The following is a 25,170-nucleotide window of genomic DNA, read 5'->3' as shown; positions in this document are numbered from 1 at the left end:
GTTTGAAGGAGGTTTTTCTATATTGGTTGTCCATAGATGAAATGTTGTGCAACATAATGGGTATGTTTTGAAGTGAAATTATTTACGATAATTGTGAATTTCAAAATTGTGAACAAATAATGGGCTTAAAACCTCAAAAATGGTGCTTACGGGTATTGTGGGCCGCGACGTTGAATCACCTACAAAAAGCAATGATCCACAGGAGATGTGATGAAGTCGAACATGATGTGTGACTGTGTTGACATCTTCAAAACGGTTATGGATGAACAAAAAAAACTATTGGGAAATTCTTGGTTCTCAGGCAAAAGTGTACATCTGGTTGGTCATTTCAAGCCCGAGAAGTGCCATTTCCGGTAATCTGGGGGGAATCAAAACCCGAAATTGTCTTCTAAGCTGCACGCCAACCAATGGTGGTGCTCCCCTTAGATAGTAATTCGTGCCCCCCGGGTTAGAAAATCCTGGATACCCCCTGCTTCGTGAGTAGGGGGACAACATTTGGGAGCAAAAGCCTCTAAAATCGTACCAATTGGGTGCTCCCGATTGACAATTTTCTGTGGGCAATTGTCCGGGGGAAATTGTCTTGGGGGGGGGGAATAGTCCGGGGGGAAATTGTCCGGGAGGGTTATTGACCTGGGGGTAATTGTCCGGGGGGAATTTGTCCGGGATGGGAATTGTTCAGGGGGGAATTGTCTGGGGTGGGAACTGTCCGGGGTGGGAATTGTCTGGGTGGGAATTGTCCGGGGGTAATTGTCCAGGGGGGGAGTTTTCTGGAGGGTAATTGTCCGGGGGGTAATTTTCCAGGGGGAGTTGTCCGGTCACCTGTCATTGTGTAAGTTATCCGATCTGTAACAGCCTTAACCTTAAACATTAATATCTCCTTTTCCAGTCTCTGGGGACAATAGTTTGGTTAGTAAATCAATTGAAATTACGTTCAAGCACAATCAAGCCATGTTTGTAGTCACTTTTACTTCTAACATTGTACTCTTGTACAGTTTCAGATTGTGTGGACGATGCGTAATGTGTATTTTACATTGTAACTGGCCTTATCAAAATAGGTATGAACCAAAATATTTAAAAACTGTGACTCCTCTTTCAGTGTTTGCAGACAATATTTGTCCATATGAATCAATTGAACTTAAGTTCAAGCACAATCAAACCATGTTAGTATTTACTTGCGCTCCTAACATTGTTCTCTTATACAGTTTCAGATTGTGGACAATGCTTACTGTGCACTCTATCTTGTACTTTTAGAAATTAATCCAGTTGTCACATTCAGCTATTGCCAGGAACTGCAGATCATGATATAGCTTAAAGCACAATTAATCGTATGTTTTTGTCTCAACAATACCCACTGCAACTGTTGCTAAAGTGCACCCATGTTTGGATTGTGTAGAATATAGAACTTGTGCATCTTCCTTAATATAATAGATTTTCTAGTGCAGTCAAATTTGGCATAGTAACTCCACATTTCTTGCTGTTCCTTCTGGTAAGTTTACTGAGGGCATGTTAGTGATTAAGAACTTGAAGTTAATTGTGTAATTAACAGTTCATAAAATTAATGACTGCTTCATTCACCATTGTTATTGTGTCAGCGAATTGACTACTCTGTCTAGAACGCCTCTATACATCAATTAATATTCTCCAGCAAACAAATCTTATAGTTTATCGGGGCAGGCCTCAAAATGTGCTTAAAAAACGAGTTTCGTTGCACATATTTAGTACCAAGGTTTGTTGGTTGGAAGTTGTAGAGGGATGTCCTAGGAACATTTTTCACGATGTTGGATGTTTGGAGAGGTGTTATTTTTCGAGTAAACAACAAACAAATGACGTCACTCTTGTACGGTGTAAGACAATTACAACAAAGCAGTTCCTTGTCACAGCAACATGAAAATGGCATTTAAATGGTCTTGCACTTATTATAACCTAGATGTTTTTGTTGATAGTTTTACAGGGATGTCCTGAGATTATCTTAGGAGTTATTGGATGCTTGGAGAGGTGTTACCTTGCATGTAAACAACAAATGACCTCACTAGGAAGTGTGGGCTAAATTGAAAATCAGCAACGACTATTCACAGCAACATGATAATAGTTTTTAAATGTTACTAAACCTATTTAGAACCAACTTGAAGGTTTGTTGGTTGGATGTTGTAAAGAAATGTCCTTAGAATGCTTGAAGAGTTGTTGGATGCTAAAGGAGGTAATACTTCACAAGTAAACAGTAAACATATGACCTCACTGTTATAGGTTGGACGGCAATCAAAACTCAGGAGTTCCTTGTAACAGCAACATGGAAACGACATAATTTAATTGTTCTTGCACTTATTTAGAAACAGGAAGTGTTGGTTGAAAGTAATGGAGCGATATCATGATATTTAAATAGTTGTTGGGTGCTAGGAGAGGTGTTATTTTACGAGTAAACAATATACATATGACGTCACTCTTATACGTTGTACTATAATGAAAATAGAGCAGTTTCTTGTCACAGCAAGATGATAACATAATTTAAATGTTCTTGCACTAACAGTACTTAGGACAAGGTAATGTTGGTTGAAAGCTATATAGGAACGTCTGAAGAACATTTTAACAGTTGTTGGGTGCTAAGAGAGGTGTTATGTAAAGAGTAAATAATAAACAAATAACGTCATTCTTATACGTTTTACTGTACGACAATTAAACAGAGCAGTTCCTTGTCACAGCAAGATGATAAAATAATTAAACACAGTATTAAGAACCAGGATGTGTTGGCTGAAGTAAAAGAGGAATGTCCGAAGAATATTTTAAGAGTTGTTGGATTCTTAAAGCAGTGTTATTGTTCGAAAACAACAAATTTATGTTGTGTTAAACATAATTTGAACAAATGCATTTTTAAACACTGTCCGTCTCCTGAAGTCTGCCTCGAGACTCACCTTTAACGCAAATGTAGCTGGTCAAAAACGCAGTGACCAGGCAAAAATATATGTTTTTAGGTTTGGGAAAATTATAAGTAGCACCTTCCCATGAGAGAAGGACCGGATGACTCTGAGATCATGGGGACAACTTGAAAAGGCGAAACGCTCACACAAAAGTAAACATAAGGAAAAATAGTAGGTTTACTATGCACATGAATCTTGTATTAAAAACAATGGGGTCACTTAAACTTAAAGAAAAATTTAAATGATATAAATGGGTAACTAACAGATCAGAGCTGTTACATCTAACAAGATATCCACTGAACTTATTTGAAAATAAACTGCCTAAAAGTCCTAAGTTAGAACACAATCGCGGCGCGGGTCAACCAACTAAAAAGTCGCGAAATATAATTACTTCCTTGGGTTACTTCGATCAGAGGCAGGTTCACTCTGTTGTGGAAGTCACTGGGGTAGGTTTGCTCACTGAACTGCTCTTGACCAGCTTGCTCTTCACTCCCTGGTATCTGGGCCCATTGACCTATCAGCTGTCAATTAAATTACTAAATAATTACCAGGCACATTACTTAACCCGAATCTAAACTTATATATGGGTCTCATCAGTGTCCTTAAATAAATTTGTTGTTACACATCCATCACCAAGAATATTCCTACCAAAACAAAATAGCTATTAAACTGTCTATTTCTCCCACAGTTCTCAAAAGTGATAGAGGCTTGGAGCCATTACATGTATTCCTAGAAAACAAGGGCCACACAAAACAATAACTATGTTCAAAAATGACAAAGGTCACACAGGGCCACCTGACCACAAACTGTTGCCCTGTAGTAGTAGCATAAAAGCGAAACTTTAGGGAACTCCTCAATCTACCAAAGTAAGTTATTCATTGTCAAATGAATAAAACAAAATAAGAAAAAGAACGGAAAAGATCAAATGAATTAAACAAATATGGAAAATGAAAGAAAATGATCAACATAAACACTAACAAAATATTGACCATGTTATGCTTTGGTTACACAAACAGTCCTTTCTGAGTGATATGACTTCCTCGTCACTATCAACATGACCAACACCCAAAGCCACTTGCTTAGGAAGAAGTAGTCTTCCTCTGTTATGTGAAGACAGAATGTCTTGGGCAATAGCACTGTCATCCTTTCATCACAGCAGCTTCTTTGAGCTGTTTTTCAGCATCTCGTGTCAGACACTGAGACAGCTGTTCTGTCTGCCCGCTAACATATCTTCCTTTTGAAAACTTGAGTCCTGATTGTGCCAGAGAAATCTCTGTAGAGGGAGCACCGCAAATATCCTTGTCTTTGGCGCCGATGGGCCTGCACTTTCATCTGCAACAAATCAAAAAAAAATTTGTTTGGTTGATACAGTATTTTGAATTGTCCTGTTGATCCGCTGTGGTTCACATTAATTGTCTACACTGGAACTCAACTGACTAATATGCCTCCATTTATTTCAGTGTAAGTCTGGAGCCATGAGCTTGGTAGGGTATAGTTACAAACCCACACACTACAAAGGTTTGAGAACACATGCAATGCTACTTGACCGGATTTCCCATACTAAACGAAGGCCTCTCCATACATGCATCAAAGTAAAATAAACCAAGCAAGATGCTTTGATATGAAATATTTTTTTCCAAATTTTTAAAGAGCTGTAATAAGGCTATAGGTGCAACTATATCGAGTGCCATGCTGATGCTAAATTAGCTGGAAACTTACATGTGCCAACTCGCTTTGTTAGGTGTACAAAATACAAGAAGGGATCTGAGACTAGGCAATACTGTAGCATTGCCTAGGCCTATTTACTTAGTGGCCTGTATATAAGCTACATTACACGCTACATTTGTTTGTGTGTGTGCCAGTACTACCAGCAGCCATGGAGACATGCTCTGGGCTTAGTTAGGCCCTGTTTTGACAAATTAATACAAGACTAGAGGCTAGACCATAGGCCTAGGCTGACATTGAATATTGATAGGCCTAACGTTAGTCTGCCTATGGAACCTACACTGGTGTTGATTTCATTTCTTTGTTTCATGGCAAATAAAACATGACATAAATATAACAGATACCAGTATATAGTAGCTGTCGATCTATCCTTCATGGGTGCTACGTTAATCACTTCTAGTCTAAGGCAAACTAGTAATAGTATAGTATTGAAGAGCCTTGTCCTAAATTTTCATAGTTGGCATTCGTATCACTTGAGGAAGTTTTCTTGTCACAGTAATGCTCTAACATGAGTATTAGTAACAGGCCTTGAATTACCTTCATCGTTCGTGTACTGAATCATGGAAGCACCTTCTAGGTATGAAAATTTGCCACCCTCAATACTGCTTCATATCTCGGCACATTTGACGTCGGTTTGCCAACTGTTGGCTGTAAATTTCGTTAGACTTTCAGCCCATCGTTCTCTTGTTATGCAGTACGTTATGCAGACTAATTGTAAACACGTACAAACGTTACATACACACAGTCTGTGCATAAACATCACGCCGAGCCGAGCAGTTTCTGTATCAGCTGACATATCACATGCCATAAAATAAGGATTTTGATTGGCTCTTGAGTGAAAAAATCGCTGCGTTCGGAGAAGTCCTAACAACGCAAAGCGGACTAAATGAGTCCGTCTTAAACTGCTGTTTACTCTTAAGATAACACTTCCCGAACCATCCAACATCGAGAATTGTAATAAGCATATGAAAACACACCATAATATGTGATCAAACCTTGGTACTAAATATGTGCAACGACAGTGAACGATATCGAGCCTGCCCCGATGGACTATTAAGATAAATCCCTGATCACTCAAAACAGCCAACAAAAGAAGCACCAGTGTGAAAAAGCTAGAGTAGTGATTCTCTTCAGCTGAACCTGAACACTACCCCAAGACCAGATAAACAGGAAACATGTATACCCTATTGTGTCGATAGTTTATGTCAATGAAGATGAGCAGAATAAAAGAGTGGCCTGAATCTATGTGATTATACAGTACAGTGTGTTGGGGTACTTCTTTTATGTTGGAGCCCTAGTATGTGGAAATTTGATGTGGCAAACAGAATTACTTGCTATACATGAGCAGGAATATGTGTCTCCTATTGAAAATAAGTGTTTAAACAACAATTTTCAAACTTTTTCCTGAAATTCGATAGAAAAAACTAGCACACCTCAGGTATACACATTGATCATCATAAATATATCAAAGACCTTGTAATAAAATCCTATTTATTGAGTGAAATGGTTACTTCAAGTAATGTCATCAATGCACATTTTGTTTCTCATCCAAAATATAATTTTGATGGACTCTTGTTGCATGTACAGTATCCTAAGCATAGACCAAAAAACTCACCAGATTTTATGTTCCTGGATATAGCCCTATACATAAGCATGCACTTTCAATTTTGTTCTAGTCAATCTAACACTGCAGGTGACACAAACATTAGTTGACTCTCACACATACATCTTTGAAGGGATTTGGCTTAGAAATAACAAGATAAGGGCCAAAATTATTTGAGATTTACGGATATCTACTAGACATGTATGGCATTTGGCCTGTTTTGTTCTAGTTTATCCTGAAATTCAAGGTATATTTACACTGAATGCAGTTGTCACACCTGTCAGGGAATAAATTTACACTATCATTAAATAGATCATTTATCACAAAATAAATGTTGTAGGTAAATTCTACGACATATATCTTAATTATATATACGAAGAAACAACGTAGAAACTGATCAACTTGATTTTGGCGCCAACGAAAGATTTGTTTGTAAATTTATAGGCCTGTATGATATCATATAGCATCCATATATGTCAATAGAACAATGGATTCTGAATTAACATTCTTGCCTGGAGTAGCACAGTATTTACAGTTATAATTTACGCATTGTAATGCTTAGAGAGAGATATCACAGTTGAATGCTGTCTTGTATTACAAATTATGCAAATATTTTGGTGTGTCACTTTTCCTGCATCTTAATTGTGTTACTCAGTGTAAATTGCATGATAACTTATAGAATTGCTGAGATGACTATTTTCAGGTGCCTGTTACAGAGATACAAAGTTTCAAAACTTCAAAAAGTGCAACCAAACTTTTCTTTGAAATTATAGGTAGGTTATCAAAAAATTCAGAATTATGAAGAATACGAAATGGTTTCACAAGGTAATTTCCAAAGTCAAAGTAAAGGTCAAATGTTCAATTATTGATTAATGTAGTCTACCTTATATCTGACAGTGAATTGTTAAATCCCATTGCATTAGCTTTAAAGTGACACTTTTTCCATCAATATTGGACCTTTACTTTTCAAGTTATGGGTCTCCAAACTTTGTGGGCTCGGCCCACATGTGAAAATCGGCCCTCTAGTAACACTGATGTTCACTTTTGGTCACTGGTCGTCTCTGCACCTTTCAAGGTTATTAGCTTTGAACATTAGCTTGTATCAGTGGCATAGGAAGGTACTTTTTGGTGGGGGGCTGAAGACTGATGGCCGGCCTGGGGGAGGAAGGGGGTGTCCCCTCCGCTTTGGATTTTTTTTTGCATTTTCAGGTGGCCTCAGATGCAATTTGGTACAATATACAGCACACTTCAACCCACCCACTCCATTTTGTGTATAATTTTGCATTTTCACCTGGCCTTAGATACAATTGGTGCTCCAAATGAGATTTTTTTCTCATTTGGAAATGAAAAAGGGGTTTTCTGATTTGGGAACCGGGGGGGGGGCGGAATGATGCTTCCGCCCCTCCACATTTTTCACTGGGGGGGCTCCCCGGTTCCCATGCCCTTGGCTTGTATATTAATTACTGTACATAAATATTTCCCTTTCAAGTAGCGTGATTCACCTTAGCCATGCATGCAAATGAGTTTTACCTTTGATGATTGTTTTAATATTGTAAGAGTCTTCACTGGATTACTTATACCTTACTGTATTTAGTGGTTGAATTTTCCTATTTGGTGCAATTTTCATCAACAAAAGGTCGGTTTGAGAAGTTTAAATACGATCTGAACTTTCAAATCATGCCGATCTCTGAGCGTACATCCTCCCCAGGAGAAAAGCCAACGCGTTTCAGTTAAGGTGCGACTAGCGAAACCCTGCAATCGTGAATCTACACACTACAATCTTGTAAAAAGTTTTGCTCATGTCTAAAGATTCATTTGGTAGCGAAGTGCACTTATTTTTGTCTCGGCCCATTGAGAGTTTGATTTGGTTGAAGAGGTGAGAACTACTGTAGGCTATAAGACCTAGGCCTGTATCACATCCCTCCAATGTTTGTTTCGTTTCAGGTTTGCCAAACTTCTGGCTAAACATCTGCCGTATTAGTTTAGATCATAATCCTATTAGGATGTCATTTTTGTGTTAGATACTGCAAATCTGGAAATTGTTTCTCAAGGGTAGCCAAGACTTAAAAGTTCCTTAATCCAGTCCCTGCAGTCAATTATTATCAAAAACTTTTGCAATCAAATGTAAATTACAAGTAAAATCAAACCATATGAACTCCACAATACTGTTCTCACTACACAATATTGTACATGGGTTTGGATTTGTGTGGCAAATGTTAGGTGCACACTTACTGGTAATGTAATAAAGGTTTTTTAATAAAGGATAAAATAGTACATGAAATGTACATGAAACATTGACTCAACAATTCTCACTGTTAATGCTACTTTATAACTTAGTAAATCAGTAAAGAATAAAGAAAACTAATGGAGCAAGTCACTCTATTTTCACTCAAGATACTGTGTTAAATTTTCCTGATCTCAATTATATTCACATGTCTGATTTGTGTCATTTGTGTGGACAAAGTTCTCAAACAATTACAGCCATACAGTATGTGATTAATTTTGTAGATTCACAGACCTTTGATTGTGTCAACAAAATTCTCATGAATTTATACTGTACATGTAGATTGTGTTGATGGTTGTTTTATGTACAAGTAACCTCCTCATGTGCATGTTGATAGACTATGTATATTGTAGGATTCAGCCATTTAATTGGGGAAAGATTCCTGCCCCGTTCCTGACCGTTTGTTTGAACATAGTACAATGGCTGAATTTCTGTCTCTGTCATATTTTATTTTGCTCAGACCTTTTGACACCCCCCCCCCCAACCTTACTCCCTACCTGTAGTACTTTTGCAATGTATACACTAGATAACCTTAGTGTACATGTCATATTGGTAAGATCAAATTAAGGTTAGTTGCATGCTTTCGTAGCATGATTACTGTACATAGCTTCAATATGAACACACTAAATGTAGTCTGCATGACAACAAATGTGACTGCACAGCAGATAGCATTGGGCACTTCAACAACAAATTCAACATCTGCTTTGATTTTCTTGTTTCTTTGTTTGTTCTCTTTGGGTGGGGGCAGGTCAACAAGGTCAATGCAAAAAGATACTTCCTTGTTGGCAATTTAAGGACAGCAAAGGTGAATATAATCTAACAAGAAAATAATCTAATAAAACCCCAAATCAGTTCCTAAAATTGATTAGTTCTGGTCTTTAGACCTGATATGTAATGGTAGAGTACCAGTATACTCTTTATCCAACTCCCTGCTTTACCACTGATACAAATCACATGTGACAATATCATGATTCGTGGCAAGGTATATTCTCATCACATTAAATGGATACTGGCGATAACACATCACTTCACAGTGACCCTTCTGTTTACTTGCAAGTAAGCCTGTGGTCCAGAAGCCTCCCACTGCAAAGGAATTAATGACATGACAAATGGAAATATAGAGGTTATCCCATGAATAAGTGCATGGCAAAACAATTTGCAACCACCACTCAGTTTTCTCATTTTGAATGTGAGAGGAAATATACTTAAAATCATTGCAATAGGGAAGCAAGGAGGACTCTTATAGTAATTGTAGTGCATGCTACAATATTGGGACTACCAGCTCGCTCCATCATATACTGTACATGGCTGGCTAGTGAATGCCAGCTGAACATACAATCTTCACAGCAATCTCAAATTTACAGGTTGGCTACGCAGGAAATAATCCAGGCATAGATTTGCAAAGAATTTTGGCGGGAAACAATGAATTCTGCACACGTTAAGAAAATATCTCTCCTTGAGTAGCATACTTCTTCTAAACAATACGTTAAGTTCTCGACTTTTATTCTCGACTTGAACAAGACAGGTTACATTGAACGCATTTGAGTTAAAATCATCTTGCCAAAAAGTTGCAAGCAACAAATGTTAATCATGTTTATCCGCAACGACTCAGTGTTATCTGTACTACTTCAGCTCTTGCAACATAGGCACTCGTAACATTAGTATTGTAGCATGGCATTATATACTATAGCAGCGTATGGCATATATTACGTGTTTTGAATCATAATAAACCAGGGCCAAGACATTGACAAAGCAGTTTTTAATAGACCGGAAGGTGTTGCAATTGAATTGATAGACTAGACCTAATAGATTAATCCTCCATTAGGCCTTTGAATGTTCCATATGTGCTCGTCAAATTTCACTAACTAGGCGAGGTAATGTTAACATGTTGTTTCTTTTGACCAATCAGTGTCCAGGACCCTGTGTATTCTCTGTCATGTCCGAAAAAGGCTTGACTCGTGATTTACAGCTTGGTTCTGACATCTGGTTTTAGTAATCATTATTCCTAGAGTACAGTATATAAACATTACAAAATATAGTTTAGCTTTGGTCTACGTTAAAGGCCCAAACGATGAACTTGTTTCTTTGTGACAGAAATAACTTTAAAAGGACTTTCAGTAACAAAGACCCCTCCATTGAAAATCATCAACTAAGGTTGACATTCATCAGGCACTACAATGACAAGTGTTTGTTTACAAATGCAGTTGTTCAAGTTTTCTTCTTTCATCTCTCTCTGCCCAGAAAACCTACTATCTTGAAATAAAAACCTTTTCCTTTCTTTGAATTATTTATGCATGGGGAAAAGTGAAGATACAGTGACAGGCTTCTTTTTAAAAGACCTTCAGGGTATATTAATGACCTAACACAGTCCTTCAGAAATTAGAAAATTTACATCAGTCTACTCTCTTGTGTTGTGTTTCTTGATATCTTGAAAATAAATAGGCCTATATGATAAATACATGCCATATCCCTAGTAACTGATATGCAAGTGCAATCAATGTGATGACAAATAAACACAGACTGAAGCAAGGATAGAAATCCAACTGGTATCCTTGTTATTTGCTTGTAAATAAATTCATGAACTTTTCAAATGAGCCAAAAAATTCCACAATATTTGAACCTGTGTTTACTACTGTATAAACACTGGAAGTTAATCAATTGTTTTTGTTCTGATGTACAGCTGGCCAAGTTACTCCTAGGCAGGGTTGTATTTAGGCCTAGGTACAGCTGGAGCCTGACCTTGGTGATGGATTTTCACTGATGACTAAACAGCTGAAAATAACTTGCATTTTCTACAGTTTTAATGGAAATTAGTCCCATTTACAGCTTGTTCAGGCCTTAGGGAGATAAAAGCTAATGATTCACATGGATATCTTGTCCACTGGAAATACACTTGGATGCCAATAACATTTCAGCATTCAAGAAAAGATGAGATTTTCCTTTTTAAATGGTCTTAATGATTTCCTGTTTACAACGCCAACAAATGAGTGCTGTTAAATATGACTGATGATTGACTTCTTTTAGTGGGCTTAGCTTTACACTGCACTTGGCCTGCCTGTTCTTTAAACCAGGGAGTTGCTCTGTAGAAACTCCCTGTTTCAACCCAGTCTGCATTAATGTGATGTCAACTGGACCAGGAACCCGGAATATTTAATCATGTGAAAAGAGTCAAGGAGTTTGATTGGCAGAGTATATATCCCTGTATGACCAGGATTTCAGATCATATGTTCCCGCTATGTCATGCCCTGTGTATGTCATCTAGGGGTCATCAAATTGGGGCCCAAATGTACAAGGATAATCCTTTTTTGCAGTACACCCATAAGACATTGTGGTACGTAAATATCAAATACAGGAACTTTTGTACCAGGGCCTGTGCAGGCAGCAGCCAAAAAAGTTCATGTGGCCCTCACATGACTCACAAAGATAGCAGTTCTCTTTTATTGGTACAGGACCCTTTGGACCACCAATTACAGCAACTGTATACTATTTTTAATAGACCCAGGCAGCAACCACAGAAATGTGCTGTGGGCCACAGATTATTTAATCATGTAAAAGAGAGCAGGGTGGTTCTTTTAGCGATGCTAGACCTTATGGTTATTGGGTATTCAAAAAAAAACATGAAAAAAATGTATCCTCTACCAGAGCCAAAAAACATCCAAGGGCCCTTGGCCCAGACTTGATTTGTCATGAAAAAAAACCAGAATCAATCTTGTAGTTGAACAGTTTTTGCATTCATTACAACTTTTTCCTGGTTCCCATGGAACAGTCATTATGGGCCCATGGTCAACACATAATTTGATTATGTGAACAGAGCAGGATAACTATTTTAGGGTGTTGGTCCAATTGGACATTGGGGTGTCCAAAAATACCAACATTTTTTTTTCATGTAACAGGGCTGCAGAAGCAACCTCAGGAAAGGCCCAATGGCCAACACAGGATTTGGTATAAATGTGAAAATAGACAAAGGGCCCAAGATTTGCATTTTGAGAACAATTATATAAGTTTTATAATAGACATTTATCATTGTGTATAACATAAAGATTTTGCTTGCTTGCCGCTAGTGAACCAAATACAATCTCATGCTGAAACCATTATTGTAACATTATTGTAATTTATAATTCATTTGTCAATCATTGTGTCCTAATTAAGCCACAATAACAGTTATACTGTATGTATGCGGACATGAAAATAACACATAGCTTCATACAGAGCAGTTACACTGCAACCACAAAATCATCACCAGTGAACTGAGTGTTGTTCAAAGTCTCATTGCAATGTTTTGCAAATTCTATTGTATAAATTACAGAGGCCCAAAATCAGCAATTTAATTTCTATGTTCTATACCTGCCAGATATCGCACTCTAAATTTTTAAGTATAGTTTGTGTTTTGGGGGGAACTCCACGAGACAGAAGGTCCGTGAGATCGATGGTCTACATGATGGTCCATTGATAGCCCGGCCAGACTGAAGGTCCGAGCCAAGTGACAAAAACCTGAAATGACACCATTTCATGATTCCATGCACATACTAGAACAACAAAAAGAAAGCAAAAAAAAAAGAAGCAACTGTTCGAACAAAATATTTTTCAGAAAAATTGCATTTAGTTCCTCACTCAACTGAAAATTTTCAAAATTTGTCTTTTTGATAAAAGAGAAAAAGGTAATTAGAAGACCTAAACCTTTACAACCATAGCAACGAAAGGGGGGGGGGGGGGGAAGTGGCGTAAGTAGACTTTTTTCATTAGAGGGGGTCAAATAGATTGACAAGGGGGGCAATATTGTTTAAAATAGGGTATTGCTTTTATATTGTATTCTAAAATTTCATTTGGGAAAGCAAAGGGGGCGAGACTTTTGAGAGCGGCGGTCCTTCGCCCCCTTCAACCGCCCAAGCCCCCTTGCGCAAGTCACTGGTATCCACTATGAAAAGAAATGGCTGTAAATTCTTTTTAACTACGCGCTTAATCAACGTAATATTACCAGTAGTAATATTAGGGCCTAGTGATGGTTTCGGTCTTGCGGACCTCTTTTAATTTCAGTCTCACAAACCTTCAGTCTCGCAGACCTTCGGTCTCGCGGACCTTCGGTCTTGTGGCCTGTAATTGTTATTTGGTAGCATGTAGATGTCCTGTTCCAATAATTCTATCACACTTTTGGGAAGGCGTTTCCCAGGAACCAAATAGACAAATGTATTGAACTAAGGTAAATCATACTTCATTGGGTTTTTTCCTATTCAAAATACTTATTGTCTAGTAATTATATTTTTCTGTACATTGTGTTCTGTTCTTGACCACTATGCTAGCAACAATGTAACAATTGCTATTGTTTGTGTATATAAGAAGTAGCCCAGACTTGCAACTGTTTATACAGTAGTTCATCCCTACACTACAGGTACCTGTACTGTACATACAATACCTGTGTACAAATGTAGCACATGTACATTCAACCAGGGAGTTGTTATGGAACAATAACTCCCTGATTCAACAGTGGAGTATACATGCAGTAAGATGCCATTGATATCTCTCAGGTATGCATTGCACAGCTTGATAATACCAGTGAGTTGTTCCAGTAACAACTCCCTGATAAGAGCCCCCATCAAGGTCATAGGTGTAACAAAAAGGACAGTGTGCCCACTGTTATGTCTGTTTCTTGTTTATTGGTCAATGAACTGGAAGCTGCTAACATTTTGGAGGCTTCTGGCTTGTTTCACAGTCACAGTACACATGGAAATAAAATAGCAGAGGAAAGGTTGCTCCTTTGCCAAAAAAAGTTTTGAATGGTCTTGCAATACTGTTTACCTCAAAAGTGTTGAACAGGCACAAAATTAGAATTTGTTTTATATTGCGGTTTTCATTATATACCAACTTTGATTTTGGATAAGTTTTGTTTGAAACAGTTAGGTTCATTGGTCAAATTTTTTTCACACTAGTCTAGGATATATATACTTTGTCAGTGTCCTGTCTTGCAGACTCCAGTCATTCAATTTATATAATTATAAATAAATACAATGCTTGATATAGCGCTATTCAAATATGATCATAGAGCTTAGACTCAATTGCAACTTTATTTGTATTGTAAGTTGACTTGGATAAAGTGTGAAAGTCAAGTAAATACAACCACCCCCCCCTTCTTGTATCCAAGGACTGGTGCAGTATTCGATGTGGTATGTACATTCTCTAGGTGTGTCAGGCATAGTTCATATAAATTGGAGGGAAAATATGAGTGTTCCCTATCAGTTACTCTATTGGTCACTATATGTTGAATTTAATGTACATACTTTATGAAAACTTTCAATTGGTTAAAGCAAATTGCACAAGAGTCAATTTCAGGCATGTTACAAAATCAATGCTAAAAGAAATTGTGTCAAATTGAAATACCTGCTGTTTTGCACTTAAAGTTAGCATGCCTACACTAAACTAACTAACACTGAGAAGGACCTGCTTGTATCTGTCACATACTGAACAAAATTTATCCTTTTTCAAAAAGTATACACAATCTACAGTTTAGAGTGTGGGCTCACAGTAAGGACACATGCTACTGAATTTGGTTTACACATAACAAGGAGAAAAGCTTTCAGCAGTGCAGGCTTCTTTTCAGTCAGACTACAGTTTACAATGCCAGCAGCTAGATTGTATGAAACTTGTAGCTATGGCATGGTGCTCATACAGCAGATCTTTCTAATAGGGTTTAATTTTTAAGAATTTGTTGCATTTAACCACATCATAATACATTTGTTATGTCACAAAGGTGGACATTTTAATAATAAACAAAACATCGCCTATCCATGTTCTTTGAAAAGATGAAAAGTGTAATGAACGATTTTGCTTTGGCAAAGCAGAAAGCTTTATCATACCAAATCTGCAAAAAAGTTTGGCAATTGATGGTATGAAAGATTCGTGGAGGGTTTTAAATCGTAACTACTATAATGGGCCACAAACTATACGAGATATCCTGTTAATGGAAGAAGGATAGTTTTGAAGTCTCTGACCTTAATTATTGCTTTAATGTTACTTTATTTACAACAAAAATCCATTCTACTATCTGAAGGTAAACTTTGCCAGAATTTTCTCTAATAATCTGAAAGTTAAACCCATTCCAAAATTTGAAGAGTAATCAAATGGATAGTTAATGGAAATCTAAGTTACAATGTTTCTAAGTAGGTTATGTTGTAACTGATCAGAAAATTAGGGGAAAAAAACATGTAAACAGGAACAGGAGCTGATCAGACAGGTGTGGTGGGAGAACCATCCCACTTGTTGGGTTGGAAGGGCATCCCACAGAATAGCTAGAACAGCACACTCGGTACATACAGTAGGCTGCTGTTGGTGAGTAACTGATCTCTTTATATTTTCATGAAAGTCAATGGTTATTTCATGCAGCAGAGGTCCGATTGCATAAAAATTTGCAACATCACCAGTTCGCTCTTTCTATTGGTTAAATTTTCGGGCAAATCTTTAATCCCACCTCTCCTCAAATCAAAGTGGGCTTCTATACGTGCACATGCCCACCATGCAGCACACTGGTGAATGTGGTTTACATTACTGAAAATCCTTATTAGTTTTTGTAATAAATCATTTGTAATCATTGCCCAGCTCAGATGAAGGATAAAAGCTTTACTTAATACATACATGATATGTAATTAATAACCATTAAGTCAAGGACAACGCCCCTCCTCCTCCCCCTCTCCCCTCCCCATTCACACACTATGCACTGCTATCTGACATTAAATTTGGTTCAATCAAGAACGAAAAAACTTTGAGTTCAAGATTGGAAAACTGTCTGTCAGTTCAATCGACATGAAAACTACCTTTCGCTGTATGGTCCAGTCTTTGCATGTGTTGCATATTGTCTCTTTGTTACTTAATTCCCATAACAAAGACCTTCCGTAGCCTGCATTTCAGGGATATTTTTTTACAATTTACACCATCAGTATTTCACTGTTAAATATTCCAACCTCTAACACCACTTAGTTATTTATTGCCACACAAGCTTGTGATCAAGTCTCCCTTCATTTCATGTAAGAATTATCCGAGAGTTATTAGTTTCCATTGCTTCCCCTCAGTGAACCCTATGATCCCATTATGTATCATCACAAGGACATTGCATCATTTTTGTCATCACTTCTGAAATCTATACCAAATTGTACTGACCTGTCTATCTTAAATCTTATTTAAATTTTAGCCTAGCCATTGACAAAACAGCTTAATTTCTTGTGAGGTAAAGTGTCTCGCCATCCCCATACATAGACCACTATAAAAATATTAATTTCAGGGGTAATAACTGTATTGGTCAAACTGCCACACAGCTTGCATTGGGCTGATCATTATGACACATTCGTTGCACTTTGAGATGAGGAGGACTTGTAGCAATATAGTCCTAACCATTGCAGTAGGTGGGGTCTTAGTTTGTAATAGGGTCCTAGTTTTGCAGTTGATAGGGTCTTAGCTTTGCAGGGGTTACATCTCTATGTTCTGACATCTCTATGTTGCAACATCTCTATGTTCCGACAATTTTTTTTGACCAACATGTTTTCGGACCAAGTTTTTTCGGACCAAAATGTTTTTGGACCAAAATATTTTTGTGACCCAACATTTTTTTTTACTCTAAAATTTTTCATGACCAAATTTTTTTTGGACAAGCACTTTTTGGGTCATAACAAACTTTGGGCCCTTTTTTTCGTGAAAAAAAAATTGGTGGGTCCTAACAAGTCACGTCAGAAATAATGTTGGTCCAAAAAACATTGAGTCCCCCCCAAAAAATTGAGTCCCAAAAAATTAAGTCCCCCCCAAAAAATTGAGTCCGAAAAATTGGGTACGAAGAAATGTTGGTAAAAAAAATTAGTCCAAAAAATTATCGGAACGTATTCCTCGGAACATAGAGACTTCGGAACATAGAGACGTCGGAAAATAGGGATGTCACCTTTTTTGCAGGTCTTAGGTCTTTGTAGACACCCGAATTTTCAATGTTAACCATTACAGTGTCCCTCTTTTTGCTTGTTGCAAGCACATGCTGGCCACTATAGCTACTATGGCCACTATAGTGTCCCAGTAAAGTCTTACCAGACAAAAAGTAAGATCTGCATAACACACATGCTGGCCACTATAGCTACTATGGCCACTATAGTGTCCCAGTTAATAGTCTTACCAGACAAAAAAGGTAAGATCTGCTTTTGATAGGAGTATATCACTTAATACTGACTTGGCTTAAATTCCTAACTTTTAAGTACCTGCACATGACTTAATATCAAACAATATGCTCCATATCTGGATTATTTCTTTACTGAAATGTGAAGACGCAATGACAATTGGGGTTCAAACCAATAGCCTTCTCTCCCAATGATAATTTTTATTTCTATTTGATAAAAACTGTTCTGAACTGCTAATTCATTCATCATAAAACTTGATTGCTGTTTCAGGAGCATTACTTTAGGTAATAACTATATCTACTATACCAAACTTGTTGTGTAAATACATTGCTTTTGTTTCTTTTGATCCTCCATCTAGGTGCAGGACACAATGAACTGAACAGCAATAAAGACCTTCCAACTGAATACATTGAGCTGGTCATCTGTTGCTTGGAGCTCAATAATGGAAGCAGCTCCCTGGTGGAAGCCATTCCCAAAAAGATGGAAATTTATTTTGCTCCATGGAAGCTGTTTGACTGGTTAAAAGAAGCATGAGGCATTGTAGGCATGTGTAGCTGAAAATCATCCATATGACATAGCCACCATATATGGGCAAAAATAACTACTTGGAACAGTTACAATGTCATTTATTTGAGCTGGATGAGAGTGGCTATGGACGGCCATTACCACAAAAACAAGAACAAAAAGTAAATTCATTACATTACATTACACATTACAGAAATTTTCTCCATAGAAAAGAAAATTTCTTCATAAAAAGAATTACTTGGATATCAAAAATAAATTTACTCCATCAAATATAAATTTACTAAATCACATCAAAACTTACTTTACTCTTCAAAAAGAAATTTTCTTCATCAAGGATAAATTTACTCTTGGAAACTAAGTTCACCTCACACATATTAGATCTACCCCGTCCAATATAAACTCATAGCTCAACCTGTCCTAACCAAAAAAAATCCCCCAATTAATTAATTGGGAATCAGGACAATGTATCTGTTGGAAAAGATATTTGACCCATTATTGTACAAACTGATGCAGATGATATTGGAAGAGACTCTTCATGTTGGAAGAGTGGAGATGGAGATGGTGGCATATCGATAACCTATTGCAGGTCTCTCAGGACTGAATAAATTAATGAATTAAAGGTGAAGGGATTGGGGAAAAATGCTTACTATTTCTCAATCTATAGCATTACTAATAAACTGAGGTATTAGTAAACTATGGAAGATGGTGCAAATGAAGTTGTTTTGTGCCAAAATTTAAAATTGATATATATTTTTTATATAGAAATATGTCTCTCATTGTGGTACAAATATTTCAATTGGACCATAACCTTTATCCCCTGTCATTTTTGCATATATATGTCATTCATATTAATGAGTGATTAATGTCCGATGATAACATATTGAAAGATCGTCATATGACATAGTTATATTTTTGCCTAATGTATATGGTCCTTTTCCTACAGCATGTATTATGTGGTGCAAAGGAACTTTTGAACAAATTATATGTCAGTAGGATTATGCATATTATTAAACTAGTGGGCAGAGCTTAGTCAACATCATACATTTGAATGAATGCAAAGCTGAAAGTTTGATTGCTATAACTGTGTTAGTAAGACTAGTAAATATTGGGTATTGAGGTGAGCAGGGAGGGGCTTTGGGGACAGGCAGGGGATTAAATTGAGTGCAGGTTTTCACTATATATTTTGCTGTAGATGACAACACCATTGGTGTAGTCTTGCCCATTCTTTGTTGTTGTTGTTCATATCAGTTTATATTTTGAGATGTAGTACTTTATTTTAATCAATGTTTTAATGTTCAATATCAGTTTTTATTTGAGATGTGCTTTTTTTATTAAATGTTTTAATGTTCATATCAGTTTATATTTTGAGATGTAGTGCTTTTTTCCATTAAATGTTTTGATGTTCATATCAGTTTAGATTTTGATATTTTGAAATGGTAGTCCTTTTTTTATTCATTGTTAATTAAAACAAGACCAATGTCCTGTGTTCATGTGTAACACTGTACTTCTTTCATTCTATTTAACCTTTGTAAACTATTTGGAAGAGATAAACCAACTTAAAGCAACCTGATGACATTTGTTGTGTATGATCTTTTTCTTGGTTTTTCTTTTGCTTTGCTCAAGAAGAATTTGAAGGCACAAACATGGTTTATGTGTTGTAAACCTTCGATACAACTCCTTTTATATTAACATCTTTGCTAAGCAATTCGCTTCGAATATTATTATCGTGAGTATACGAGAGCATTGTGTGGACCGTCCACAAATCTTATACACTTGATCTTGAATTATTAAATAAGCCTAACCAAAACTATTTGAAGGTGTCAGAAATTTATCATGCGAGGGAGGAAGTCAAAATGGCGCTGCTTTCGACACGAAAAAAAAAAAATTCCATGTAAAATGTCTTTTATAAAGGTTCTGTAAATTTCACATTGTTCTCTGCTTCCTGCTCTACGCTGTTAGAGAGTTACAACATAACTTATTCCTATATTTAAAAAGGTAGCAAACATAACACATGACAATGTCGAAGAGGATAATTATTCAACCACCATGACAGCAGTATCGCTAACAACCAACACAAACGACATTGCACAGCCGCATATACGTATATATAGTACTGCAAATGTTCAATCTTGAAATTTATGATGTACATTTTTTTTTTTTTTTGACAGTCTTTGATCAATAATAAGCTTGCAAAATGACAGCAATGGAATGCATGCAATGTTTTCCTCAATGTTGATGATAAATACAGTGATCATTGTTTGTATATTTTTTCGTTACACCTTTTTTAGTATTTATTGCTTCAAAATGTGCCTGAAAGTTTGCAACCAACCAAATATGCATGTGCATTAACGTGTTCGTGGCAGGTCTGCTGCATTGGCCCCTTAAAGCACGCTATCGTTAGGGAAGTTTCGTAAAGATTTCAAAAAGTACTAATTCCTGGATGTCTGGACTCTCCAAATTGTTTTCAGACATTCTAAGTAAAGCTTACCTTTAACCTTCTTTTTTTTTCTTGCCCCATCTAAACATAAAGGCCTATATAAATAAACAAACAAATAACAATACTTCGAATTTCGAGTAGATATAAAAGATGTCTTGAAATTCAAATGATGTTGTCAACATGAAAATCGATGTTTACTTGGTGTTTTTTTCCAACCTTTTCCAACCACCTACAACCCCCCCCCCCCCCGCTTCAGATGTTCTCTCTTACGATTCCCATTGTCCATTTGCTTTTTCATAGATTAGTCAGAGATAGATTTAAACCGTCCGTTTTTTTGCACTGCCGATTTCTTTGAATAAGCCGTCAAGTGATATTCAAAGAAAGTATACTAATGGCCCAGGCTATATCAGGGACAAACTAAAACGAATGACAGCGAATGACCGAATGACAATTGACTTTGTACAGGGTTAATTATCATTTGCGAATGACAGCGAATGACAGCAAATGACAGCGAATGACAACGAATGACAACGAAGGACAGTGTTGAGAAGAGATAGAATGATTAACGGAGTGGAGTAAATGCGGTTATTGGTTTTCTGCGCAAAAATGATTTGAGGAAAATCGCATGTTACGTATGTACGTAGTTGCAGGGTTTTGGTGTAATTTACGGATAGAAACCACAGGGAAAGTTTTTGTGTGAGAATGCGCTTGAGTGCTGTGCTTTTTACCTCTGTAGATTTATATAGAAAGATAACTGAAGCCGTTTCAAGATTATAGTATTGTTAGTTTCTAACAAATCATATCGGGAAAATGACGTTAAATTTTACTTTTTAAAATCAGACTAACAATTTCGCTTACTATAAGGTGTGTTTTTATCTTGTCCGTACTTTACTAGATCTAGATACCCACGAAGTCTGAATTGTGATATCCGGTTGAAGCAAATGTTTGTGCTGTCATTCGTTTTAGTCAACGCAATTTTTTAGTGTGTACAACATATTGTCATTCGTTATGTGTAACGCAATTGTCATTCGTTTTAGTAACACCCCTATATCATGCACGTATAGCGATGAATCGCACGTTAAAAGTCGACAAATACCATATCGCAATATTATGTAGGATACAGAAAAGTATACTGCTTACTATAAATACCATTTCCAGATAACCAATCCCCTAATTGAAAATATTACACATTTATCAACTACTATAATTCACAACAAGAAGAATCTGGGAGGGACGCCCACCCATAAAATCTCGATATTCTACAGGAAGACTTAAACCGGTCAAATATGGGACTGTTAATATCCTTTATTAACCGAACTGGTAGATCTGTTTAATTCATGTATCATTGAGCATAAATAGATTCAAATTAAAAATAGATAACCCTCCCCCCCCCCCCCAATCTTGGTCAAACTGACGATACTTGGAAAATTTGAGTGCGACAGTCTGAATTTCCGACTGTCGCACTCTCATTTTTCCGACTGTCGAACTCTCATTTTCACATATTCTTGTAATTTGTGAGTGAACTAAAATTTTCGGTCAAAATTGACCTTCAATCAGTCATTTTTACCACGTTTTCCTTGTCACATTGAGAAATTCTGTCACGCGATCTTTATACTCCACCATACAAAACTTCGTATGATTTTGAATACTCCCAGTTCGCTAGCTTCAAGTAAGTTCAAGATATACATTGTCTCTATGTATACAAAAAACGCTGAATGCTAATCTACGGAAGCTTAAAAGTGCCATCAACATAACAAAAACTCTGGCCCATAATTTGACATTTTTCAGTAACAAGATAAAATGATATCAAAAATCAGAAAATGTTGGATTGCTCAGTTGCTTTAACTGATCAATTGAACAATTTTCTGAAAAATGTTTAATTGATAACTTATCATTATCTCGTCAGTTTGACATTTTTCTGCAAAATTTCCGATCGTTCACTTCATTCCATCTGAGCAATTGAAACATTTTCTGCAAAATGTTCAATGTGTTTAATTGCCAACTTATCGTAACTCGTCAACTCAACATTTTTCTGCAAAATGTTTAATTGTTCACTTCATTCCGAATGATCAGTTGGAATGAAGCGAACAATTAAAACATTTCATGTGAGTAATAAATATCCCCCACCCACCCCCCCCCCCCCCCAAAGAAAAAATATTAAGCGTGCCAATAAAAGCTCTGTATTTTTGGTAACTCACTTTGTCGTCGAATATAATTTGTTGAAAATAAAAAGTTTTCCCCTTTGTTACATTAACATAGCTTTTGTAGTCAGTAGTCTATAAAGCCTTCAAGCAGATAACTTTACTTAGTTGCTTACCTGCTTTGCTTAACCAGAGTGTTTATAGAAGTTTGTGAAGTGAGGGCCAGTGGTATTCAATATGTGAATGTTGGCGAGTAGAGCAGGGGGGAGGGTGGGAGAACAAACAACAGCCGGAATTTTATGGCTCCAAAACCTATCCAGTTGCAATTTCAGCCACTACCCCCCCCCCCCTCCCCCAATGATCAGGCCTTAGCTACGTCCCTGATTTCATGGAATCATCACTCCGTCAAACAAGGGTCTGTTTATATCCTTTATTTTCCGAAGTTGTAGATCTGTCTATATCATGTGTCATTGAGCGTAGAAAAACTCAAATTCAATATAGATATATAAATGTTTCACTTAATCATCACTCCGTTAAACAAGGGTCAGCGTCTGTTTATATCCTTTATTTTCCGAAGTTGTAGATCTGTGTATTGAATGCATTGAAAGTAATCACATCGTATTAACGTCTTTTTTGTTGTTGTAACACAGTAATTTCAATTGGAATATATAATCGTAAGTGTATGAGCGGATTCTGTGGACCGTCCACATAATCTTATACACATTTCATTGTATTATTTATTGATGATAAACAAAAATTAGGGTTAAAAATTGATGAACTCTATTAATTCAAAAAGACTGTGTTCTAAGGAAGGACCCCGCACCAAATATCGGCAGATTCAGGAAGGAATCAACCCGTCAAATATAGGTCTGTTTTATATCCTTTTATTACTGATTACTAATTCGTAGATCTGTTTAAATCATGTGTCATTGAGCATATAAAGATTAATATTAAAAACAGATAACTTTATCAAATATATATTTTTTGGCATGCCATACGGTTTACCTTTAGGTTAATATATTCTTAACAAAAGTTTATTTAGGAACATTGGGAAGAAAAAATGTAAGCAAGCATCAACAATCCTCGTTATTATAGGAAACCCCGAAAGAATAACCCTAATCCTTAACCCTTAATATTAGTGTGATAATACTGTTGACCGTTCACATAATAATTGTCTTAAAAGCAGCTTGTTAAGAAAGATCACAACCTAAATATTTTCTTTTGGTCTATAGAATGTATTTGGATAGTAGTATTAACGTTTTTTTTTTTTTAGTAACACACGTAATCTCAATTGGAATATATAATCGTAAGTATATGAGCGTATTATGTGGACCGTCCACATAATCTGAGACACATGATATTGTATAACATATTGATTCTTAAGCAAAGCTCCTCTTGAATATATTCAGAAATGATCAGCTAATCTAATTAACACTGACAGCCTTCTGAACAAGGGCCAAACCCTCAAATCTCGAAATATTTCAGTTAATCATCCACTCCGTCAAACAAGGGTCTGTTTATATCCTTTATTTTCCGAAGTTGTAGGTCTGTCTATATCATGTGTCATTGAGCATAGAAAAATTGAAATTAAAAATAGATAGCCATATCATATTAAATGAAAGTCGGCTTACCTACATTGTAATGAAACTTGATCTCAACTTTAATTGGGAACATTGGAAATGAACCACTCCTGTAAACTGACCTCAATGACCACCGGTGCACGGGTTATGGTTGGCATTGGTGCCCCCCCCCGCACCCTTACCCCCCGACTTAAAAAGAAAAGTGAAAATAAAACTTACTATTACCCTTATCCTGTAAGATAATACTCATAACCATTCAAATATTAATTGTTTAAAACGAAGCTGTTAAGACAATAGTGTGTATTAGGATAGTAGTGTAACGTGAATGGTTTTTATACTCATCCGTAGTAAGCTGTGCATTGAGCTACATAGCCCGCCATGTCATGAATATTTATATTCAAGTGGTATGTAATTTAGGAGGGTTAAATGCTAATTGATGTGTTTTATAGTCTTATTAAGAGAGTTATGGGTTAAGTAAATCGGTATTACCAGTGAATTTATTGTCTACAACATATTTGCATATGTTTAGGGGGATAATGTTGTTGTTGTAAATTAAATAGTTAAAGAGATTTTACGTCACATGTTGTATTGTTTTATTGCTTAGTATATGTACCAGAGTGTCACCACTTACGCAGATTTTGAAAATTAATCTATATTGTAAACTTGCATTCACATATACTAAATTCTTGTACGCAGAGATTTTTAATTTTCTTGTAATTGTAATATGGCCTGGTCCCTATTTACTACGATTAACTGATACACAAGCTAACCACGACATTTCCATAAAGGAACTTTTGACAGTATTCTCTGCTGTGCTAATGGG

The 25,170-nt window shown here is 36.5% G+C and overlaps 2 long non-coding RNA genes across 16 annotated transcripts in view; one reads left to right on the top strand and one right to left on the bottom strand.

The window, feature by feature from the left end:
- LOC139982708 (uncharacterized) overlaps positions 1 to 18,441 on the top strand; it is a 35,610-nt gene extending 17,169 nt beyond the window's left edge. For all 15 annotated transcript variants that reach the window (XR_011798295.1, XR_011798289.1, XR_011798285.1 and 12 more), the window contains one exon: positions 18,023 to 18,441. This is a non-coding gene — a long non-coding RNA (uncharacterized lncRNA). The remainder of the gene's footprint in view (positions 1 to 18,022) is intronic.
- LOC139982709 (uncharacterized) lies at positions 2,642 to 13,217 on the bottom strand. The gene is made up of 2 exons (XR_011798298.1): positions 5,175 to 13,217; positions 2,642 to 4,244 (listed from the first exon to the last, which is right to left on the bottom strand). It is a non-coding gene; the product is annotated as an uncharacterized lncRNA (long non-coding RNA).
- Positions 18,442 to 25,170: the final 6,729 nt, after the last annotated feature.

Source organism: Apostichopus japonicus, chromosome 16 (genome assembly GCF_037975245.1).
Source record: "Apostichopus japonicus isolate 1M-3 chromosome 16, ASM3797524v1, whole genome shotgun sequence".
NCBI lineage: Eukaryota > Metazoa > Echinodermata > Holothuroidea > Aspidochirotida > Stichopodidae > Apostichopus > Apostichopus japonicus.
This window is presented reverse-complemented; position numbering and strand designations above follow the sequence as displayed.